Source organism: Perna viridis, chromosome 11, assembly GCF_037379345.1.
Source record: "Perna viridis isolate PV_CMFRI_1.1 ecotype Kerala chromosome 11, ASM3737934v1, whole genome shotgun sequence".
Taxonomy (NCBI): Eukaryota; Metazoa; Mollusca; class Bivalvia; order Mytilida; family Mytilidae; genus Perna; species Perna viridis.
The window spans coordinates 15,655,750-15,668,225 of NC_142455.1; the positions used below are offsets into that span (position 1 = coordinate 15,655,750).

General features: G+C 32.3%; 1 protein-coding gene across 5 annotated transcripts in view; it reads right to left on the reverse strand.

The window, feature by feature from the left end:
- The window catches only part of LOC148603103 (polycystin-1-related protein-like), a 259,127-nt gene that overhangs the window by 186,849 nt on the left and 59,802 nt on the right, over positions 1 to 12,476 (reverse strand). Inside the window, exon 1 of one of the 5 annotated variants that reach the window (XM_088553965.1) lies at positions 1,984 to 2,129. The exons of 3 other annotated variants lie outside the window; for them this stretch is intronic. The gene's annotated coding sequence lies outside the window, so the exon portion shown is untranslated. Of the gene's footprint in view, positions 1 to 1,983; positions 2,130 to 12,476 lie in introns of those variants that run through there. One more of the 5 variants, XM_088553966.1, reaches the window with a different exon arrangement.

Genomic DNA, 12,476 nt, shown 5'->3' on the forward strand with positions numbered 1-12,476 from the left:
CTTTGATGTAGACACGAGAAATGATCCCGTTACTACCCTTCCTTTTAAGTTTTTACAAAAATTGCCCATGGGACACAATGTTATCAAGTTGATCATTGAATTATATCACTATATCTTGTTTCTATGTGTCACTGGAAAGTTATGAATACATAGAAGATTACGACTCCATGTAAGTGTCTGGTTAAAGGTGAAGAAAAAAACAGTTGCATCAGAGAATAACATTCTTTTAAAATGAACTTTGAGCTCAGTAAGTGCATTCCTTGCTTTGTAACAAAACCTTCATTGTCAGGATACTAATAAATAGGGGTAAAAATAATTCATTCGGAGATACACTTCGAACCCTGATATCAACATTCATTTCTTACTTCTTAACAAAACCTTCACTGTCAGACTACTCATAAATAAGGGAAAGAATAATTCCACTTAGAGATATTCTTTGAATCTAGGTATCAACAAATTCAAATCAAAATATTACAAAATGAAAAATTTTTGCCAAACTTTTACAAGCAATTGTTTTTCACAGCAAAAAATTGCCCTTCACCAGTGACAAAATACATGTAAGCATTATTGCCTGATTCATTGAGAGCAGTATCTCTAAATAGCCCTATTTGTATTCAAATATTATAAGTTTGTTGCAAATAAAAACCTACTCATCGCCTTGCAATCTAAAGCCTGCATAAATTATCCTTGTCGCACTTTATAAGTTCAACTGGCAGAATAATATCGCATATTAAATATCAATTTTGTACAAAATAGATGCCTAAGCATTCTGGGCCGTATTTATGTCAAAAGATATTGAAAGAGTGGGTGTCCAATATAGCTACAATGGTTAATAGTTTTACAGAAGATATAGTATCAATGTATACTAAATGATCATGTTTCTTACAACTCAGATGAATCTTCCACATTTTCAAAATGTTCTATGACATTCGTATAAAGATGCAAAAGAAGCTTCGTGCTCATTTGAAAAAAAACTTAACCCATTGTCACTTTAACTAATGTTTTCAAACAAAAATATTTCTTTGAATGGATAAAAACAACTTGCAACAACTACTCCCCCCTTCAACTATTTTTGTGTTTAGACAGACAGAACATCTGCCCCCTCCCTCTCCCCATTTTGTTATATTTTGCATCAAAATTAGATTAAAATACGCCAGCCATCGTGAGTAGCATTATGAAATATTTTATTTTTTATTAGATTATTTTCATATGATTTTTCTTTAATGAACCCCAAAAAATTTCTGTGGCAGATTTTTCATATCTCCATGAAACACACTACTAAAAACAGTGTGACATTAAGAAATCAAACTTTCATTATAAAAAAAAGAAACAAAAAAAAATTAAAAAAATAAATAAACTGCATTAAGAAATTCAAAACTTTTTCAAATCATTTTGTAAAATATTTTCCCTCAGAAGTGCCCCGTGATGTATTCAGGTGTCTAATTCAGGGTTAGAGTATTTAATCTGTTTTTGTATTGTATCAAATTGATAGTTAATTGCCTTGTATAAAGATTTATGAGGCAAACCTCAAACCACAGGTTCAGAGCATGAATGAAAGAAAAATATTGTATGTTCACCATTCACTTATGACTTCAATCAATTATTTATAAGATATATGACGAAGTTGTCACACAAAAACTTTTAATACTTCTTTAACGAATGAAAGTTTCTATAACATTTATGACGCTATGGTTATAAGATTTAAAACTTAAGTTATTGCAAAAATGCCATCAAATAAGTTTTACACAAAGTTTAATGTTAATACTGATACACTAAACAAAATGTTTATTGTATAACCACTGAGTAGTTAAATGTCTACGTCAATTAACTTTTATCAATAACCTTAAAAATAAAATTTGATAAATAGATATGCAATAAAAATACTTATCCATCAAATTTACTAAATGAAACTAATTTGCAATAAAAAAAAAATGTATCCTCTATACATGTAGTTCTCATGAAAAAAAAACAGAAAACCCTTACCTCATCTTTTGTTCTTTCCAAAATTTCCGACCAGAAACTCTCCACTTCCTATACCAGCATCCTAACAGGTAACCATAAACTTCACCCATTGTTAGCTAAGATGCACAATGGTTGCTGGGGAAGAATGGGAAAAAATCAAGCCTCCCTTTCAATACACTGCAACAATTGTTATTTCCTCCAGCCAATCAGATCACAGATGCTAATCCTAAATGATTACACCCCATTTGAGGCTTGCTTGAGATTTTACAGGTGGGAACGAGATTGAAAGTGTTCCAACATGGTGGTTATCATTTAATTTGTTTTGTGACAATAAAATTCTGTCAGATAAACATGATTAGATGATATGTGCCTGGTTAACAGATAAGCTTTGTGGATTCTGATAGCCGATTCAATATTCTCCTATCATATAATGATTTATGGCATTCTTGGCAATAAAATCCACAGCGTGAAAGACACACTAACCAATTATTTAATTATCAGCATTGGATACACACAATAAAACTTCTTCCAAACAGAAATTAGAGACTAAATACATCAACAGAAAAACAGTCAAATTTGGCCTTTATTAAAAGATAAAAATTTACTTGACCTACCATCAAAATCATTCTTTTTTTGCCGTCATTGAAGACCCTAGCTTTGCCACGATTCACAGCCTTATAAAATGGGTGTAAAGTGCACAGTCTTCCCTGAAATAATACCCCCCAAACATGAAATAGACTAACGAAAACAAGTGAATTACATTATTACACTGTAACATCTGGAACCTGAGTACATTTTCTACAGAATACCATACTTTACCAAACTTTGCCTAAAACATTTTTGATCTGTCTGAAAGAACAATATAGTTGGACCTTTTTCCTTATATGTCGCCTGGATATAGCTGGAATATTACTACTCGGGCATAAAAACCCAACAATCAATCGATTTTCCTTATATGTTCAACAAGAAAACGTGAAAATTTCTACTGGACTGAATGAAACTGACACTGACTTGGGTCAGACACATTTCCCATTACTAGAGTGCAGTACATGTAGTACTTTGTATTTCACTTGATATTTAATCTTCCATTTAACTTGATATTTAATCTTTCTGCTATAATTTCTTAAAAAACTATAACAACACATGTTGGCTGTAGATTTTTTCCACTATTAATTTAAAAAAAAACAAAAAAACTTAAGTTTCAGATTTTGTAAAATTGGGGGAACATATTTGAAAATGCTAACATTCATACATTGTTTTTTCAGACCCAGTGTTGTATATAATAGTTCATTAACTCAAATGAGAATTTAAATTAATGCTAGTGGGGATAATAGAAGTTTTCAATCTTTTCAAGTTAAAAATGCTTATAACAGTCAGAGATTAGTCTCTTGGTGTTATATATACTGGTATATAAAACAAAAGAAAACTATATATTAGAATTAACAACAGACATATTATTGTTTGTGTTTTAATTGTTATTTTGTCCTTCTACCTTTAAAGCTTTTTAAAAGTTTGAATATCTAATTTTAAGACTTATTTTCTCATTTTATGCACTTATTTCTAATCAAGAAGCATGAAATTCAAGTTTACCATTGAAAGTTCAATACACTCCATCAACATATACACAGTAATTTATAGCATTCTTGGCAATAAAAACTGCGGGTGAAAAGCACACTTATCAATTACTCAATTAGAGAAAGACACACTTCAGAAATATTTTCATGATTGGTGCACATGCTGAAATCATTTAACTAAAAAGAAAGCAGTTTGTATTCACCGAGATAGTGTGAAACCTAGGAGTAGGTATGTATATTCACCGATAGAGTATGAAACCATGGATCCGGAAACGGTAAAAAATGCCGGTCATTGACCGACAAATTTTGCAAATGACCGACGACAATTTTCCGATATCGGATATAAAAAAAATTGTCAACCCTTATAAATTACAGTCTGCGTGGTTTTATTAGTGTATAAACATCCTGTCTACCAGTCTCCTAATTGTTTATTGGAAATAAATTGACTAGTGTGTGTCAATTTCAGCTGATGTGCAGCCACCTGTGACTGTGATTTACCTGTAACTGATTAGTTGATTGCATAATTGAATTAACGGTACACATGCAGTCCCATTGGGTATAGGAATTAATTGAAGTAACACAGAGAATCTTCATACATTTATTAATTAAGAAAAAAGATTGACATTCCACCATTATCCCGCCGATCTTTCAGAGGTAACGAAACTGAAACTTTGAATAAGTCATACATGTAGTTTGTAATTATTAATTTGTCGATTGAATCATTTTAACACAGAAGTCAACAGACCATTTAAATCAACAGACAAAATGTGTTCGCGATTTTCTTTTATAAATAATCAATGTTTTTTTCATCACTCAGAAGTTCTCGGCTGTTTGCCTATGTGATGAAAAAATCTGAGAGATACGATGTTTTGTTTACATGTTGGAACGTCCACGTGTGGACAAAACCAACCTCGTTCACTCCCTCTGATATTTTGTAAAAGACAGAGTATGTGATGAAATAACACACTTTCCAATATTCATCTTAAAATAACTACATACAAAGTTTATTTTCGGTCTGAGCATGTAAAAAGACTGACAGAAACATCAGCTGAAATTTGATCAAATATCCGGCATGGGCTGTCAAAACTTCCGGACCCTTGTATGAAACCTAGTGTGAAACCTAGAAGTAGGTACATGTATGTATATTCACCAAGATGGTGTAAAGCCTAGTGTGAAACCTAGGAGAAGATATGTTTATTCAATGAGATAGTGTGAAACCTAGGAGAAAGTATGTATATTCACCGAGGTAGTGTGAAACCTAGGAGAAGGTATGTATATTCAACGAGATAGTGTGAAACCTAGGAGTAGGTATGTATATTCAACGAGATAGTGTGAAACCTAGGAAAAGTATGTATATTCACCAAGATAATGTGAAACCTACGAGTTTTTACAGTCGAACCTCGTTAAGTCGAAGTCGAAGGGACCATGCAAAAATGTTCAAGTTATCCGAGGTTCGAGTAATCTGAGGTCAAAGCTAAACCTGAAATACTAGTAGTTTGGTCAATGATAATTTCTGAATTTACATCATTTGTTGTACATGTATATGAACATGTACTTCACTTTACTTGGTACTCTGTAATGTCTTGCGTTTCATAATGGAAGATATTTTTTTGTATGTTGTACATCATGTTTGAGTGTTTAAGTGAAATTTCCTTTTTATTTTTTCTACATCAAAAACGTCATTGTTCATAACATGCTGCTTTGTTTGATTCACAATCAGGAGTATTGTCAAACCATGTGCTCTACATTATTACAATAAAATTTCAAATTCACTAGCGAAACGAATGTAGACGTTGAAATACTATTACTGTCTGTTTGATGTTTCATTAAATAGTCAGATACCATTATAATTCATCTGTATGTGAAAAAAAATTATCAAAATATCCGTTATCACTGTTAGTGTAAATTCTGACGTGTTATTAATAGAATTCGTTCCTTTTAACAACACACACAATTTTTAATAATCAATTAAACAAATCAAACCATAAAGAGTGTCAACAAATTAATTTTAAAAGCCACACTAATCGTTGTTAAAACACACTGTGATCATGGTTTGTAATAAAGCAATCAGTTTTCTGACTAATTAGTTGACTTCGAGACATCAGGGTTAATTAATCTATAAGTCCTATCGAGGGGACTGATTGATTACCTCAAGTTATCCGAGGTTTTGATTCATCTGAATTTGAGTCGTCTGAAGTAAAATTGTATTGGAGTAAGGAGAGTTTTGCTGGGACTTTGTAATCAGTTCGAGTTATCCGAGATTTCGACTAATCCCAGTTCGACACATCGAGGTTTGACTGTATGTATATTCACCGAGATAGTGTGAAACCTAGAGGAAGGTATGTATATTCACCGAGGTAGTGTAAAGCATAGTGTGAAACCTAGGAGTAGGTATGAACATTCAACGAGATAGTGTGAAACCTAGGAGAAGGTATGTATATTCAACGAGATATTGTGAAACCTAGGAGAAGTATGTATATTCACCGAGATAGTGTAAAGCTTGGTGTGAAACATAGGAGAAGGCATGTATATTCAACAAGATAGTGTGAAACCTAGGAGTAGGTATGTACATTCAACAACATAGTGTAAAACCTAGGAGAAGGTATGTATATTCAACGAGATATTGTGAAACCTAGGAGAAGTATGTATATTCACAGAGATAGTGTGTAACCTAAGAATAGGTATGTATATTCATCAAGGTAGTGTGGAACCTAGGAGTAGGTATGTTCAGATCTGGAGTCAACCTGAAAAGGTTACATGCTAAACATTAAATGTACTACAGCTAAATATTTTTAAACTGTGGGAAAGAAAGTCACTTAACAATATATCCATGAATTGACATAGCAATATATAGTCAACAAAATCAGTAACAAAGGGAGACAATTTAATAATTTCTCTAAAAAGCAAAATGTAAGATATTTTGCACAGGTGATATGGTACTCAAAACCCATGACGAAATTGTTGCGTTCTTGGACTTGTAAGGACTCCAACAATGTTTACCATGTACTTTACAGTAAACTGTAATATAACTTCTACTGGAAAAGTAACAGTGAGTAGTTGCAGCTACTGAATGGGCCATCTCAACAATTAATTGTTAGAATATATTATAGCTGTTTATAATCCAGTGGTTGGCATACTCTAAAACATAAGCTGGTCTCATTAACCTAAGCTTGGCTGCCCTGGCCAAAATCAAGGCCAGGTCAAATGATGCCAGATTAATGAAGCAGAGTATGCCTCAGTAGAATTAAAAAAGTTAATACTTAAATTTGCCTTCCATGGCAACCATGGACAATCAAGTGGACCAAAAAGTTAACTGTTTGACATGGCCTTGATAGAAAAAATACCTGTATATCACATCTATCAAGTTAAGTTGAAGTATTTTAACAGTAGTAAAGAAAAATTGCAAAATTTAACAGACAAAGGAGACAAAATCTTGCCAGTGCTAGTAGAAGCTCAAATATATAATTCTTTGGTACTGAATAACAGAAATGGATATCAGATAATGTATGGAAAACATAACACATGGTAAAATCCAACAGGAGAATTCTTTCATGTATATATTTCATCTGATTAATGACTCTGCCCTCCAATGAACCTTCAGATCAGATCAAATATGAATTCTGAATGAGAAATTACTGATTTATCTCAATAATCTTAAATATACTACAAATTTGATTTACAACGGCCAATAAAACGGAAATTAAAAGTAGTAGTATTTACTATAAGGCCTTATATAAAACACTTGAAATAAAATACAAAGCTCTCTTTTTATTCTTTCAATAACGATAAACTTTTCATATAAAAATTAAATAATTGATAAAAGAGGTAAATTATATTTGCCTATACCCTGGCAGCAGTGAAATACTTAGTATAGAACCTGCACTTTCAAAAAGACAATTCTAGAGTAACTATAAACCAGGATTTCCTGAAATCAATCATTCATGAACAACCAATTGTTGGAGATTGAAGATTTGAGGAAATTGACATATATTTGAGGAATTTTACAAAATTAGACTAAAATATAAAGAAATATTGGCAAAAACTAATGCAATCTTAGCTTTACCACCACAAGTGTTTTTGCCCAAAACAGCAGAAGACACAAATTAACAGGAGGATACGGACCTTAAATTTGTTTTCTCATCTAAGATGAAGAGGGTCACCAAGCTATTGATTCCATCCACTTGAGACACTTTCTTTAAAGACATAAATCATGATGCTTGGAGGAAATATGCTGACTAATGTTTTTCATTTTCAATTTTACATGCAGTATAACTGCTTATAAACTCTTCGGTTTCCTAAATCTTACATCATAATTAACTAAACGACATTTCAAAACAAACTAATAATCTATAATTACTTTGCAATTCTATGCACCTATCAAATGCATTCATTTTCATACAGGTGCACTTGGGTAAATTGAATTCCCGTCTAAAAAGTCTGGTATGCCGTAATTACTAATCAATGCTGCATTCTAAAGATTAATCTTCCAGCCAGCAATTCTTACATCATTTTTAATTCGATTTTGATTACAGCATAATCGAACATAACCAAATTAAGACTCTGTAGACTTTGAAGCTGGAACAGGAGCAGAATATGTTCATAATACCAAAAGAGTCATATTTGATTTATTCCAATGTTGATTAAGCAGTGCTGACGGAAGCCTTTTTTTTTTTTATGTTGTCCTGAATATCAAAATTACATAATCATACACTTTTTTTCTGATACTTTATTCAGCTGTACCGGACTTAACTCCAATGTCCAAGTTGGCAACAGTTAACAGAAGCCAAAAGTCTTTTAAGCTCTGTGAAAGTCAACTGATAAATGAGTTAATAATATAAGTCTGCTTAACTCCAAATAAAACAAGAACAAGAGGATCCCAGGAGCTTGAAACGCTCATCTGGAGCTATATGCGAAAAACTAGTCTGACTCCTATATTCTTTTCTTAGTAATGGCAGCCATATTTTTCCACGGATCAAAAATCCCCACATCAATTTATGCAGGATACCCAAATGAGCATTCATGCTAAGTTTAATTCCAATTGGTCTCGGGTCATGGGGTCATGGTCTTGGAGAAGAGTTTTGAAAAATTGTTATCAACGATGACAATGGATGACAACAAAACAGATGCTAAGTTATAGCAATAGCTCACTAACCTGATACCCCCACTCCCCTGTATCATACAATGGACGATTCGAATCAAAATTTAAAACAGAAAGTGCACAATGAGAACATGTAATAAAGATTCTGTGAAAGTTTAATTCAATTCCATTCTGTAGTGTATGAGGTGTAATGGATAAGACATAGTGGCCCATGTTCCATATTCATTACTGACAAAGTCCATGTTTTGTGAACCCCCTAAATTTACTCAGACCAAAATCTAAAATGGGAGGTGCACAATGGGAACATGTAATAAAGACTCAGTGATTCATTCAATTGCACTAGTGGTGTAGGAAGAGTAAAGAATGATAGATGGTCATTCAGTATAAGAGAGGGAAGTATGGATGGATGAATATCTCTAGCACTACATATCCAGTAAGTAAATGAACCCCTGCTACAAACTGAAATATCACCAAATTGCATGTAAAACTCTATATGATGGACCATTCCCCTTTGCAAAAGAATACCAAAATAACCAACTTGCCACCAAATTAAAAACCTTCGCAACAAGTTTCATCAAAATCCATTGAACAGTCTAGAAGAATTTACACTTACAGTTACATAATGACTTCTTTGAGAGTGTGAAAAAGATGTCCTCTACTGACAAGTGAAGACCAGCAAAAAAGCAAAGCAGAAACTGCCAAAATTAGTAGTATAAATTAGCTGAATTTTGCTTTAAAGCAGAAGAAAATTAGGTCTGCCTTGTAAACTCTGTCTCACTTGTAACATAAACATCTAACAGACTGTCAAGAATATTCTTGGAATTTGTAGAATTTGAGCCTGTTCAATAATAAACTCCTATAACTATTGAAGATTACAGATGCCACTTGACCAACTTCCCAACAATAAATCAAAAAGCAATTTGAATCAATGGAGCGTTTAAAGTCACAGAAATAAAAGACAATCACCTTAAAAACCTTTAAGACCATGTTGAGAAGCTAGAAACCAAATTGATGAAAACATGTTTAATTTCCTCAGATCAGGAATTAATCCTACTTCTGTGACAGGCAACCAGACTTTTTGTCAATATAATGATGATTTAAGATGATGAAGAATCCTAAGAGCTTAATTTGTGGTCATTTCTTATATTTTTTACTTGAGAGCATTTCAGGTCAACAAAAGCATGGTTTTTAAATAACTGTTATTTTTACTGACCTTGTTGGAGACACAATGCTATTGCCCAGAAGGGGCATTCAACTGAACTTATTTTATTGCATAGAGAGCAAAGGGATTGGACAAAAGTTAATTCAACCAATAAAAGTCCTCTCCCAAAGGGGGAGTTCAAGGACGGGGAAACCCCTTTAAGTTGAAAATTTTTCTTAATTTTGTAAAAATGTGGGCAAAACTGAGCAAATAATACTCAGTTACCGGTACCCTCTTTCCTTGACACTTCTGGAATTCCTCTTTTTCAAATTTCTTGATTGACCCCTGTTGAATTAATTCTGTCCTATGTTCCTATGACAAATGTCTGACAGGCAGTCATATTTACAAATTAAATGGAACAATTTTTATTTCAGAAAATATTTCAGTGTTGTAATCAATATTTCAAAAATGCTAAAATTTTCTTACTCCTAGCAGATTGGAAACATTCCACAATTCCACAATTCATATTACTTACATGTAAACTTGGCAACCCATTTTGGGCAAGACTTGGCAAAGCTTTCTAACATGGATTAAATTTGGATAAAAGATAAGAAACATATTATTAGCAAACATTTCTGTAAGTCGGATGAAATCTTTAAAAAAAAATAAATCAAATATATTTACTTTCTAAGCAGTAACTCCCTAATAGGGATAGAGTATAGCCATGTGGGAGTCAGTGCACCACCTTAATATGACATAACATTAATTGAAACATACATAAAATCAAACGCATGGAAACATATGTTTAGGACTGATATGGAAATATATTTTTTTTGTGCCTATAAAATCACAAGGAGACAAATGTTTTAAAAAATCATTTGAAAACCAAACTTTTTTCAGTTAATAAATCATATGAAAAACATATATTACACATAGAACTTGTTTTTCATAAATTAATTTTTAGTTCCAGATATATGTTTAATGGAGGTCCTAAACATATAAAACACACATGAAAAACACATGTTGCTTTTTTTCCTGTGGTATCATTATTCATCTTATCCAGTAGGACCAAGAATTGCTCTTTAAAATTGCTCCCATCACTTTTCTCAGCATCTTACAATCATTTTAACATTAATTTCACCTGTTAATGACGGTTATTCTTTTATATCAATAGTTTCACTTCTCAGCATAAAATAGTTTATGGCCTTTTAAGATATTTTGAGCTTTTTGTATATAAAAAGACATCTTCAGTAAGACAAATGCATGTTTCTCTACTGTACTAAACGTAACTAGTACAAAATTAACTGGTATGTTGAAAGAACTTTGATTTATGGAGCATCTATTTAAATAATTTCATGGTCAAGCCACAAATTAAAATACCTGACAAAATGCTGAATTTCAACAGACAATAAAGTGCCCACAAATTCATTAGTTACTCATTTACTTTATGTTCTTTGTTGCATGTGTCTGTTTTCTTTGTCTGGTCTTTACTCCTGAATTGTCTTCTTTCAATATCCACTAGAATTCTGGTTACCTTGATTACTCTTCCAAAACCCATCAACCATCTATACAAATAATACTATCGACACACCAAGAAAATTCATACCAAGGTATAAAACTGCTTTTTTTTATACCCCCCTTCTCTCAAACAATTTTCTTCTTTCGACCTTTACCTGACTGTGTGGTACTAGATGATGAACCAGTATGTATTTAAGTAGTAGTCCAGCTAAGAATCATGCAAAAGGTGATTCATGGGTGAAAAGCCTACATATTTTTATTGTTTATATTTTGTTTGAATTGCAATAGTAGACAGAAATTAACATTCAGTTTGTCATACAACAGATGCTCTAAGGAGATAAAAATTATATAGAATGCACTGTAGATTTTACAATGAAGGGAAATAACTCTGTAAAAGACACTCAAATACAAGAGAATCTATTGGATTTTCAATGTTGATTATCTCCTAAGAGCAGGCAGACTTGAATGAATAATTATACATTTCATAATATAGACCCATGAATCAACATATCAAAAATAAAAAATGTAGCCTTTTTTAGGGTGTATCACATTTTTTAGATTTTGAATGATTCTTACAAAGACTACTACTTAAACACTTTCCAACAATACAACTTCTTCTGAATACAATGAAATAAATCAACCTATTTTTTACACAATATGCAATATCATCATATTGCAGTGTGTACCTGACTCTAAACATGTCTAAACTGCACTATAACAACTTTTGTTAAAAAAAAAATATACATGGTCACCATTAATTCACAGAACACCTGAATTCATGACAAATGATAAAATACCAAAGAATGATTCATGAATTGTGAATTATCTCACATGGAGCTTAAGAAATTTGAACCAGGGTAGTTATGGGGGATATATTTAGTCTATCAAACCCTTTAGGGCCTCTATCCACTTGACAAATGATGAAGTACCCAAAATTCTGATGGATGACACATGAATTATCTCCCTTGGAGCTTAAGAAGTCTTAGAGGTATAATAAGTACTTCTCAGGGTGGTAAGGGGCTTGACTCAGACTGATTATAGAGCCTAAATGTCAGTATATTTGATGGAGTGTAATCTGAATATAGCATGTTTATGTGGGAATCTATCATATGGCTTCTAAGCCAAAACTTATTGATCTGTCAACTTAGTGGAAGACAAAAGCCAAACATTTGTTTTGTGGAAT